The following is a 13008-nucleotide window of genomic DNA, read 5'->3' as shown; positions in this document are numbered from 1 at the left end:
AAATCCAACCAGTGCCCTCCATCATAACGCAGCACAGCCTGAGTCCCCAGTACAACCCAGCCTGAGCCCCCCATCTCGGTTCCCTAGGGGGAAAGTGCCAGGGGGTGAAGAACGATCCCCGACCCCGGAAAGAACAACCTAAAGAGGAGAATCTCTCAGATCTTCCACAACAGTGCGGGTGAGAGGAACAAAATGAAGAAAGGAAGGAGCTCACATCCCAATGTCCATTCCAAGGGCTGCTGCGCAATACACTTCAACAGACAACTTAAAGTAAAATAACTTTTACACGAGGGAATTTATTGGCCCTCGATACCCACCTCGACTTGGTGCTGAATGTGTGCGGCCACGGGTTGGCACAGAGACGGATTCGAGCATTGACACTCGATACTGGTGTCAGATTCACCGGCGACCCACAGCGCGGCCAGGGCCAGAACCTGCGCCAATGCCAAACTCGAGCGCATCCTCTCTGCCAGAGATGAAAACTTATCAGACACTGTGCGACAATGTATTTATACTGACCGGCATGTGACTGATGACACCTCCTGGATCTCTATCTCTTGGTATGTGTGGTAATAGTGAAATGTTGACGCAAGCTTCATACTGTCAAATGCAACTTTGTTGGAACGTTCTCTTCTCTCCCTCCCTACCTCTCTTGGGCAAGATTCATCCCTGAACCCGTCTCCCCCACTTCCTCCTTAACATAGAAACATAGAAACAAAGAAATATACAGTGCAGGAGGAGACCATTTTGGCCCATTGTCTCCACACCGGACAACAAAGAGCCACATGGCTCTCGGTCAGCAGCCCTGAAGGTTACATATAAACCTATGAACAATGAACAACAGTGGAAAGGTAACCACTGCCCAACCAGTCCGCCCCACACAACTGCGACACCCCTTGCACCCAAACATTCTGTACACCACCCCAACCGGAGCCATGTGATCTCCTGGGAGAGGCAAGACCCAGATAAAAACCCAGGCCAAATGTGGAAAAAAAATCTGGGAAAATTCCTCTCTGACCTATCCAGGCGATCAAAACTAGTTCAGGAGATCACATTGGACATATTCGATTCCCTGCAGTACTTACCATCGTATCTGCACCAGCCAACATGAGGTTCTCCAGTCTAATCCCATTGACCAGCTCCAGGTCCGTAACTCTGCAGGTTACGGCACTTTAAGTGCCCATCCAAGCAACTTTTAAATGTGGTGAGGGTTTCTGCATCCATCACCCTTCCAGGCAGTGAGTTTCAGATCCCCGCAATCCTCTGCGCAAAGAAGTCTCCCCTCAGATCCCCTCTGAACCTTCCACCAACCACCTTAAAACTAATCCCCTCATAATTGATCCCTCCACCAATAAGCCCTCGCTATCCACTCTATCCAGGACCCTCAAAATTATGTACACTTGAATGAAGTCTCCACTTAACCTCCTCTGTTCCAATGAGAACAAACCCAGCCTATCCGATCTATCCTCATAGCTAAGATTCTCCATTCCAGACAGCATCCTAGTAAATCTCCTCTGCACCCTCTCTAGTGCAATCACATGCTTTCTACGGTGACTAGAACTGCACGCAGTACTCCAACTAACATTGGGCAACATTAATCCCTGAACCTGTCTCCACCCACTTCCTCCTTAACATTGAGCAACCTTCATTCCTGAACCGATGTCCCTCACTTTCTCCCCAATATGGGCAACATTCATCCCTGAAACTCTCTCCATTCCCTCCTCTTTCCTCCTTAACTTTAACACCATTCAACCCTGCACCTCTATCCCACATCCCCTCATCCTCCCTGCCTTGACCAATATTCATCACTGAACCCCTATCCTGCACTTATTGTGTGTCTTTACCAACATTTATCTCTTAATCTCTCTCCCACCTTCCGCTCTGTTGAGACCAACATTCATCTTCGAATCTTTACCTCACTTCCTCCATGTTTTGGTCAACTGTCACCCTCAAACCTCTCTCCCCACTATTTCCATGTCTTTTTTTTCATTCGTTTCTGGGATGTGGGCGTGTTGGCAAGGCCAGCATTTATTGCCCATCCCTAATTGCCCTTGAGAAGGTTATGGTGAGCCACCTTCCTGAACCGCTGCTTTCTGCGTGGTGAAGGTAGTCCCGTAGTGCTGTTAGAGAGGGAATTCCAGGATTTTGATGGAGGGAAGTTCATTGATGAAGCAGCTGAAGATGATTGGGCCTAGGACACTGCCCTGAGGAACACCTGCGGTGATGTCCTGGGGCTGAGATGATTGGCCTCCGGCAACCACAACCATCTTCCTCTGTGCTAGGTATGGCTCCAGCCAGTGGAGAGTCGTTCCCCTGACTCCCATGCTGCTTCCATTGTTTAGTATACATGGAGTCCTGTGTTGCAGCTTCCCCTGGTTGGCAGCTCATTTTTCAGTATCCTGATGCTGCTCCTGGTCTGCTCTTTTAAACTTCTCATTGAATCATTGTTAGTCACCTGGCTTGATGTTAATGGTGGAGTGAGGGATATGCCATGAGGTTACAAATTGTGGTGGAATAAAATTCTCCTGCTGCTCGAATGGCCCACAGCGCCTCACGGATGCCCGGCTTTGAGGTGCTGGATCCATTCTGAATCTCTCCCGTTTTGCACGCTGGTAGTGCTGCACTACACGATGGAGGATGCCCTCAGTGTGAAGACAGACCTTCGGCTCTACAAAGACTGTGCGGTGGTCACAGCTACCAATATTGTCATGGACAGATGCAACTGCGACATGTACATTGGAGAGAATGAGGCCAGGTCGGTTTTTCCCTCATGTCGAGTACATTCTGTGCCCTTGCTACCCTCAGTGCCTCTCTCACGTGGTGTTCAACATGAAGGAGTATTGATTCAGCAGCTGAGGGAGGGAGATAGGTGGTAACCAGCATGAGGTTTCCTTGTCCATGCTTGACCTGAAGCCATGAGACTTCAGGGAGTCAACGTTAAGCACTCCCAGAGCCACTCCCTCCCAACTGTAGACCGCTACGATGACACATTTGGTGGCTCTCTCCTGCCAATGGGACAGGACATACCCAGTGATGGTGATGGAGGAGTCAGGGACATTGGCAGAAAACATGATTCTGTTGGTATGACTATATCAGGCTTTTACCTGACTAGTGTGTGGGACTACCTCTCCCAAGTTTGGGGCAAGTCCCCAGATGTTAGTGCGGAGGACTTTGCAGGGTCGCCTGGGCTGGGTGTGCCGTTGTCTTAGCCGATGCCAGTGCCGAGGTTGATGCTGAGTGGTCCATCTCATTTTATTCTGAGTATTGTTTCTTGTAACTGTTTATTACAACTGAGTGGTGTGCTCAGCCATTTCAGAGGGCAGTTAAGAGTCAACCACATTGCTCTAGGTCTGGAGTCACATGTAGTGCCGACCAGGTAAGGGCAGCAGATTTCCTTCCCTAAAGGACATCAGTGAGAGGATTTTAAGACAACCCGGTACTTTAATGGTCATCATTACTATTACTAGCTTTTTATTGCCGATTTATTTAATTCACTGAATTTAATTCCACAGCTGCCATGGTGGAATTTGAACTCACGTGTTTGGATCATTTTGCCAACATAATGACAGTGACTGCACTGCAAGACGTTGACCGTGAAATTGCAAACCCCTTTTCACCCCGGGGCGGGCAACGGAAACGGCTTCCCCGGAATTGCCCCCATTATTGTGGGGGTGATAATGGCTTTGCCCTGCACCTCCCGATTAGTCTCGGGACGGGGTGTACACGGTGATGCCATTGCCGTGTGCGCTGACTCCTTATCATCCCACGCCGACCCCTTATCGCCCCAGGCCAACCGCTTTGCGCCCCGCGGGAGGAGAGGCTAGCTTGGGGCGATGCCAACAACAACTTTGCGGGTTGCGATGCTGCTGTACAGGAGCTGACGGGGCGCTGCTTAAAGAGGAGAGCCTTTGCACCGTGACCGCCATGTTTTTCAGTCGTTACAACAATAGCGGTTGTTGGAAAGGCCGGGCTGCCATCATGTAGCCCCACACCCCCCTTTGGGGGCCGGGCCGCTGCCCCAGCTTAAAAAGTCTCTGGTGGCCCAGTGGTACCCACCAAAGGGGCTGCAGAGTTTGCAACGGCCCTCCCCTTTCAAATGAAGGAGTGGGGGGGCTTTGTGGCATGTCAGGGCTACGCGGAGTGACCGTGTAGTGCTGATGTCATCAGCGTGGTGCAGAGATGCACGGCCAGCTACCGGGAGCGCCTCAGACAACACTCCGCTTCTTCTCTGATGCACTTGGGCCCAATTCCCAGAGAGGGGCGGTACTTCCAACCCGGGCGCAAATAGGCCCAGGTTCGTAGGTTACCGTCCCGTTACACTGGCGCGGACATTATCGCCCCCGTTATCTTTGACTGTACAGTGTCTTGAGATGTCCTGAGGGCATGAATCGTACAATATAATTGCAAATTCTTCCTTGAATGTATTCGACTTTATTTTAAGAGGCATGGAACCCTTTTTGTATAAGTGGGCTAATATCACAGTTGACTGACAGTCAGAGGAATTCAATACAAATGTGAAGAATTCGTACAATATTATCAATTTAGTGCACAAACAAGATAATTACAGATGATGGAGGCCACTCGGCCCTCCAAAGAAATATATATATAACCCCCCACCTTTTTTGTATCCAGTTGTTTCTGAAATGATTACAAGAGTTCAGTCCCAGCTACTGGACCTGGGAACTCTTTCCCTATGTTGATCACTCTGTAGACATGAAATTTGGTTTGAAGCACCTCATTTAGGGGCATTAATGGATCTCAAAAGGCTTACCGCCCAGCCACGCAGGTTGTTGTGCCCCGCCGGGAAATGTGGTTCATGTTTACCGGCGGCGCAAAACGCCTCGCCGTCCAAAATCAGTTAGATCATGACGTCAGTTCGCGTGCAACAACTCGCTAGCACACCGCTGGAAAAATGAGGTGTGTCCGTCTCATTTAGCGTCTGCCGCTGCACACGCCAGAGAAACCAGGCAATCCCACGTAAGTTAGGCGATACCTGGAGGCTATTTGAAGGGAGGAGCAACCGGGTTAATTGGAGGTCACAGTGAGTGGAACATTTCAACAGAGCATGGCCCACAACTGAGGAGACCCCATTGACGTTGGGACAGGAGGCCTTACCCCCCCCACAGGTTTAACGGGAACAACGCTCACACCTTGACATATCAGAGGAGCAGTGTGTCAGAAGGCTGCATTCCGAAAAGAGGTCCTGAAAGAGTTGTGCCATCTTCTGCAGCCTGACCTGCAGCCTGACATCGGCACCAAGACTGCGCTGCCCGTCGCAGTGAAGGCCAGTGTTGCGCTGACCTTCTATGCCTCCGCCTCCTTCCAGGCTGCATCGAGGACATAGGCAACGTCTCTCAATTTGCTGCACATCGCTGCAATAATGCATATTAAAAGGCTTGCCACCCAGCCACGCAGGTTGTTGTGCCCCGCTGGGAAATTTGATTCATGTTTAATGGGCTCTGTTCAGACGGTCAATGCAATTATTAACATTCCCAATGAGCAGGGATAAATAGTATGAGCAGACATATGGGTTTGCCAGGATAGCAAGCTTCCCAATGGTTCAAGGAGCCATTGACTGCACACATGTGGTCTTGCGAGCACCATTCTAGAATGTCGAGGTCTTCCGAAACTGAAAGGCATACCACTCCCTGAATGTGCAGCTGCTGTGTGACCACACGCAGCGCATCCTCGCAGTGAATGCCCGCTATCCTGGCAGCACACAGGATGCATACATCCTGCATGAGTGCACTGTGCCACGAATGTTTCAGCCACCATGGGAAGGATATGGCTGGCTGCTCGGGGACAAAAGATACGACCTTGCCACCTGGCTAATGACCCCTCTCCGCAATCCCACCACCCAACTGGAGTATCGCTAAAGCAGCAGCCATGCGACCGCCCGCAACAGAGTCGAGTAGACAATAGGGGTGCTGAAGCAACAGTTCCGATGCCTGGACCGCTCTGGTGGCAGCCTTCAATACTGCAATCAACAGGTGTCGCTATTCATTGTGGTGTGCTGCATGCTGCACAACTTGACTATAATGAGGTCCCAGGCATTGGCAGTGGGGATTGCAACCCCACCTCAGGAGGAGGACAAAGAGGAAGAGGAGCCTGCCAAGGCTCCGAATGGCCAACTAGACGAGGAGGAGGAGCAGCAGCCACGAAGGAAGCACTGTGGCAATGCTGCCGCTGCAAGGGCCAATCATCAGTGGCTCATAATGTATCGTTTCTCTTCAATGGAGGAAGCTGATGGAAGCAGCTAATATTGACCATGTTATGTGCTGTGATAATGGCTCAGAGAAATTCCACATTAATAGACAATGCAAACGGTCAAATAAACATTTTAATAATTTCATCAAAAGTCTCGCCTGAAACAGCACACCAAGAAAAACACACCAGCAACTAATAAAAAATGTAACAAATGCCCCTTGAAACAGCATAACACACAATCAACTTGAGCAATATGTGTTCAAACGCCCCTGCCATTTGTAATTCCACACCAGCTTCAATGTGCCTTATTAGGTCCAGACCCATACACCAATAGCAGGCATCAAACAACAGCAACAATATATTTACAATGATATTTACAGGATGGAGACATCTGTCCATAGTGGTCAAAATCTTTATTTCCCAACCTTTCCTAATCCCTGCTCCCACGCCTACTGCTCCTCCTTAATGGGGCCGCAGTGCCTGCAGCAAGGCTGCTTTAAGGCTGCTGTGTCTCTAAGGCAGACACTACAGACGGCCGAGCAGGATGCCCTGGACCAGCTCTGAGACCGGAAGGGCTTGCAGCGGACTGCACTGCCTCAGTATCGGCGGCAGCAGTCTTGGATGGCTGGGGTGTAGATCGCGGCAGGTGCAAAGGTGGAGTGGCAGTGGTGGGAGCCGGAATGCTGTCATCCTGAGCAAGGACAGCACCTTCCATTTCCAGCAGAGCCTCAGCATCCGGAGCTAGATTGCTGGCCTGCTTCGACACCATCACTTCCCCAGAGAGGATGGAAGCAGTTGGTGTTTGCATGGCATCAATCTGAGACTGAATCACAGATCACTGAGTCTGAAACGCTGCAGGCTGAGAGTTGATGCCAGTAACCAATAACTGCATCACATCACGAAGGCCTTGCGTGGCTTCGGCCTGTGATGTGATAGCTACTGCCATACCAGCCATGGCACGCGGCATCACCTCTGGGATTCCACTGTCACTCATTGAGCCCATCTCCCTCTGGAGCCGGTCAAGGATGGGCTCAATGGGCTGCTGGGAGGCTCGGCCAAAGCTTGAGGCAGCCTCCTCCAACCTCAGAGCAAGTGCATCCATGCTCTGCGGGACGCTTTCCAATGCACCCATAAGCTCACGGTGAATTACCATGGACTCTCTCGACATAGCCTCCAAGTCCATGTCCACATCTGAGTGTCTCCGAGCAGGAGTCATGATCAGAGTCAATCTCCGAGGAGCTTGCCCCAAGATGCCCCTCGCGCTGTGTGTTGCTGCAGGCCACTCGGGCCAGGAGCCTCAGGCTCTTCAAAGCCCAATAATGGCGTGTCTTCCACCGAGGTCACAAAAGTCTTCGACACTGTCAATCGTGAGGGATTAAGAAGCGTCCTCCTCAGATTCGGCTGCCCTCAAAAGTTTGTCACCATTCTCCACCTGCTCCATGACGACATACAAGCCGTGATCCTGACCAGCGGATTCACCACAGACCCAGTCCACATTCTGACTGGGGTCAAGCTAGGCTGTGTCACTGCACCAATGCTCTTCTTGATCTTCCTTGCTGCAATGCTCCATCTCGCCCTCGGCAAGCTCCCCGCTGGAGTGGAGCTAAATTACAGGACAAACGGGAATCTGTTCAACCTCCGCCACCTTCAGGTTAGATCCAAGCTCGTCCCATCCTCCATCATCGAACTATAGTACATAGACGCTGCTTGCGTCTGCGCACACTCGGAGGCCGAACTCCAAGCCATCGTCAAAATCTTCACCAAGGCTTACAAGAGCTTGGGCCTTACACTAAACAACTGTAAGACAAAGATCGTCCCAAACTGCCCCTGCCACAGCATTGCCCCCCCCGTTTATCAAAATCCACAATGAGACATTGGACAAAGTGGACCATTTTCCATACCTCGGGAGCCGACTGTGAACAAGGGCAGAGATCGACGACGAGGTCCAACACCACCTGCAGTGTGCCAGTGCAACCTTTGGTCACCTGAGGAAGAGAGTATTCGAAGACCAGGACCTCAAACCCGGCACCAAGCTCATGGTCTACAGAGCAGTTGTGATACCCGCCCTCCTATATGGCTCAGAGACATGGACTATGTAAAGCAGGCACCTCAAAACACTGGAGAAGTACCACTTATGCTGCCTCAGTAAGATGCTGCAAATCCATTGGCATGATATGCGCACCAACGTCAGTGTCCTCGCTCAGGCCAATATCCTCAGCATCGAAGTACTGACCACGCTCGATCAGCCACACTGGACGGGATACATCACCTGCATGCCTGACACAAGACTCCCAAAACAAGTGCTCCACTCGGAGCTCCGACATAGCAAGTGAGCCCCAGGTGGGCAGAGGAAATGCTTCAAGGACACCCTCAAAGCCTCCTTGAAAAAATGTAACATCCACACTGGCACCTGGGAATCCCTGGCCCAAGACCGCCCAAAGTGGAGGAAAAACATCCGGGAAGGCGCTGAACACCTCGAGCCTCTTCGCTGAGAGCAAGCTGAAGCCAAGCGTCGACAGTGGAAGGAGCGCGTGGCAACCCAGGCACCCCACACTCCTGTTCCTTCAACAACCGTTTGCCCCACCTGTGACAGAGACTGTGGGTCCCGCATTGGACTCTTCAGTCACCTGAGAACTCATTTCAAGTGTGGAAGCAAGTCATCCTCGACTCCGACCTCCAAGTCCGCTAAACCACCTAAGGTGGCCGAGGCTGGTGTCGCCGCCACTCCTCCCCCACCCGCTTTCGTCGGAACCAGTAGAGGCACGGGCGATGTCAGAAAAAGACCAACACGGCCTCCGGCGGGGGAAAGGGAGTGCGTCCAAGCAGAAGGAAGGTGTGGAGGGAAAAAAACATCTCGAGGCGAGTCACTAAGAAAACTCAAATGACCCCATAACCGCGCTTGCCCCAAACACCAAAATGGTGAACGTGAGCATGAGGTAATCCCGTGACCAACCCCGTGACCGGACCCGCTCCCGCGGAGAATCTACTACCCGCAGTCGGCCTTGGGCCCGAGAAACAAAAACAGAAGAAGGGAGCAGAGGCAGAGGCAGAGGCAAACATAGAAGTCTCCGTGCCTCCGTGTCCATCCAGACTAAAAAGGAGGCGCCATTCCTTGGAAGCGGAAGAGGACCGAGAGGAGGGAGGTCCCTCAATGCAAGAGGAGTTGGCGCGTGGCGCGGGTCCCGCGCTCCCCCCCCACCCCGACACCCCCACCATTACCAAGACGCGCCGTCGGCGGGAGTCGCCCATCCCTCGGGAGGGTGAGACAGCTACTTCTGTCCAGCCCGGACCTCCTGGGGATGGGGAAGAAGCCCTGCCTGTTGTGGGGGCTGTGGAGCCGTCCACAGTTACCACCATACCACAACCATTAATCATTGCTGGGTCGGTCGTCCTGTAAGCTGAGGCGGGCGAGGCCGATGAGGCTGAGCATGCCCAGTGGCCCCGACATCTCACAGGAACTGCTCGACCTGGTGGAAGATTTTAACTGAAATACCCCGCCCGCTGGGTCGGAGGGTGGTGGCGGGGTGGGCGAAGGCCCCCTATCTCCATCTCTGATGTTGGTGCCTGGTGTGCTGGAGGAACAATTCATGGTTTTTCCCTGGAGTCTCTGTACAGCTGAAGAAACGGACTGAAGCTGCTGCACACATGGAGGATCAACGACCCAGGGTTAGAGCCCACAAATTCTGCAATGGAGCCTTGGTGTTCGGTGTGGAGAGTCAGAGAGCGGTGCTCGACCCGTCAAGTGGCAGGAGCCGCTCGCCGCAAGCCTTGTGCAGCATGTGGAGGAGGTAGCGCATGATGTCTTGGGCAGCACTGTGGTCCCCAGGACCCACACACAGTACAGGAAGAAGTTTAACAACCTCACCCGGGTGGTCAGGGTGAGTGAATGCTTCTGCAAATGCTATGTACCACCATCTGAACCACAGTCTTCACTGTGCAAAGCACCACACCCCCAGCACTCCCCCACCACAATCTCTACCTACCTACATTCACACCTACATCTCACACCTTGCCCACAATGACAGCTATTCAACTACAGCAGGCACATCACCCAAACACATTGCTGCACACTCACTCACACACTTTCCTTGCTCTTGCAGGCCAAGGTGGCCCAAAACAGGACAGAGCAGGAGTGCACAAGCAGGGGACAAGCCGACACCCAACCACTGTCTGCACTGGAGAATAGAGTGCTGCATATTATTGGGCGCCGGGTGGAGGGCGCCTTGGCCATCGGCGACGTAGACCCCCTTGGGGAAACCACGGTATGTTCATCCCTACTCCTTCTTCTCACATCCCACTTCCCCCTCACCCCACAAGTATATCAGACTTTCCAGCTAATCATGCTCTATGCATACAATTCTCCCTTCCTTTACCCGACTCGTGTGAGATTATTATTGCAGACAACGAACAAGCAACTGAGAAGCCTGTCGCTGAGGGCAGCGTAGAGACCGAGGCGGATCTCACCCACAGGCACCAGCTCAGACACTGTTGTTTAGAGGCCACAGTAGCGAGATCTGCACATGGTGAGGCACCGGGGACGAGTGGGCTACAGTGAGGTCGGGGCAAAGGATAGCTCGGGAGCCAACTCCCCGGAGGGCGGGTTCATGTGTGAGTTGTGCTACACAGGACACAGATGAGGACCCCCATATTGAGGCATTTACAAGAAGTGTGATGGGCATGCACACGGCGATAATAGATCCAATGGCATGGGTGCATGACAGCCTCTCGGTAATGACCAGGAGTGTGGAGGAGTCCACCTCCAACATTGCAGAAGACTCTGAGCACACCATGGAGCCAATCACTTCCAATCTGCAAAGGATGGTAGACTCCCAGTGAGTCCGTGGTGATCCAGACATGATGCCGCGTGTGATGGGCGATCTGGCAGCTTCCAGTGCAACACAGGCGGAAGCGACGCAAATATTAGTGCTGTAATGCAGTCTATGCTTGGTGGCATCCAATCTCAGACTGCTCTCATGCAGTCTTAACTTGATGTCACGCAAGCTCTGACTGCTGCCATCATGGCTGGGTCTACCACCGTCAACCGGGGCTTTCTCGGCGTCTCAGCAGGCCATCAATCTGTGCTCCAACAGATTGCTAGGGATGCTGAGGTGCTGCCGCGGGGGAATGGCAGTGGGTCAGTGGAACAGGAAGTTGCTGTCCTCTCTCAGGATGGTAGCATTTCTGCTTACACCACGGCCACACCGCCATTGCCCCTGTCACTGTCTATCATCCAGCTACCCCAGACTGCTGCCGCCCCTGCTGAGATGGTGCAGTCTGCAGCCGGACCTTCCTGGCCCAGAGTCGGTCGAGGGTGTCCTGCAAGGTCATCTGAAGTCCCCCGCACGGACACTCAGCAGCTGTCCACCAGCCGTGCTGCAGCTATTGGGCCAACACTTTGTAGGAGCACTAGAGCAGGCAAAGGCACAGTAACGAGCCATTGCACAAAGGTGCATCATTAATATGTTTGTTGTAAATGTGGTCACTGGTTATTAATAAATTAATTTCGGACATGTATTTGCCACGTTTAGACTTAGTCTCTGCAAGCACTTTGCAAATTTTGGTTAATTATTTCCACATTCTTTAGTTAATCATTTCCCCTTTTGGACTTGGTCTCTGGTTAATGGTTTCCTATTCTTCCAGTATTTTTTTCATTCACCATTTCACCTTCCCTTGCTTTCCAATGAGCCATCCCCGGATGAATTCGGACACGGGACTCTGGAGCAAAACGCATCCGACCAGACCGCCCCAATAGCGCCGATGACACAACAAAAAACTAACCACCGAGGCAAGGTGACTTTTCCACCCGCAGACAGCAGGCTCCATCCCCACGGTTTTAACAGGTCCGCCTCCATAGGTTTCCGGGACTCGTGCTGTGCATCCCGGTGTGCGACCCGCCTGGTTCCTGTACCGCTGGACACACCTTCGTTGTCAGAGGCTGACCTGTGTATTTATCAGTTGGAAATCAGTCTGCCGCTTTACTGCTCTCACTCCTTCCAGCCAAGGCGCGGCCACACATGCTCAGTACTGCCCTGTTCAGCTCCACAAGCCCTTTCACCGACCATTGACATGGATCGGATCCGATGTTCCCTCCCGAAGTTTTCCCCGACATCCTACTCCGGTTATTGCCCGACGGGAGCAGAAGTGCCCTTTCAGCACCTTCCCTTACTCGCTCGGGACCGGTGCACCGATATAGTTAGCGCCAGCGCCGGGGCTTTCCAACGGCGATAATGCTCGAGCGCACCGTTAGTGATATCCGCTGCCGCTAAGGTTTGGAATTTCCTGCCCATAATGTTTTAACCATTTTATTCAGTAAAAAGAAACCAAAGACTTTAATCACGACGAGGGTATCTTACACCCATGGAGCTTGAATCTCTGTGTTCTGCATCTGTACCATAATTGTTAAGTATATTACATTTCTGTTCTGTCAGGGTCAGTAGAGCACTGTTCTTTATTGGTTGGATGGTTGACAATGTCAGTAAGGGAGTGAAGGGGATGGGAGAGAAGAACTTATGCATGTGGCTCAAGGTCTAAGTAATTCATACTCTTATCTGCTGCCGTCACTGAAGCTTTTCACAAACATTTCATTCATCATGCTAGATACAGAATATACCAGTACATTTTTCATTCAGTATCTAATGCCTTTTTGCATCAATGTGAAACATTTTCAAGTACAAATCAACAAGGTATTACATGCTTAGAATGTACAGCACAGAAACAGGCCGAAGCCCATTGGGTCCATGTCACTATCTATGTTCCACATGAGCCTCAACGCACCCCTCTTCATCTAACCCTATCATTATA

The 13008-nt window shown here is 51.9% G+C and overlaps 2 protein-coding genes across 8 annotated transcripts in view; one reads left to right on the top strand and one right to left on the bottom strand.

Annotated features, from left to right (window-relative positions):
- Nucleotides 1–12221, bottom strand: part of LOC139268405 (di-N-acetylchitobiase-like) — a 78120-nt gene extending 65899 nt beyond the window's left edge. For 4 of the 5 annotated variants that reach the window (XR_011594024.1, XM_070886502.1, XM_070886499.1 and 1 more), the window contains exon 1: nucleotides 11986–12221. The gene's annotated coding sequence lies outside the window, so the exon portion shown is untranslated. Of the gene's footprint in view, nucleotides 1–317; nucleotides 467–11985 lie in introns of all 5 variants that reach the window. The other variant, XM_070886500.1, reaches the window with a different exon arrangement.
- A 39-nt stretch (nucleotides 12222–12260) lies between these two features.
- Nucleotides 12261–13008, top strand: part of LOC139268404 (di-N-acetylchitobiase-like) — a 51491-nt gene continuing 50743 nt past the window's right edge. For 2 of the 3 annotated variants that reach the window (XM_070886496.1, XM_070886495.1), the window contains exon 1: nucleotides 12261–12474. The gene's annotated coding sequence lies outside the window, so the exon portion shown is untranslated. Of the gene's footprint in view, nucleotides 12475–12569; nucleotides 12606–13008 lie in introns of those variants that run through there. The other variant, XM_070886497.1, reaches the window with a different exon arrangement.

The sequence above is a fragment of the Pristiophorus japonicus genome, chromosome 8 (genome assembly GCF_044704955.1).
Source record: "Pristiophorus japonicus isolate sPriJap1 chromosome 8, sPriJap1.hap1, whole genome shotgun sequence".
NCBI lineage: Eukaryota > Metazoa > Chordata > Chondrichthyes > Pristiophoridae > Pristiophorus > Pristiophorus japonicus.
Note: the sequence above shows the minus strand (reverse complement) of the source record. Positions and strands in the feature narration are given on the sequence as shown.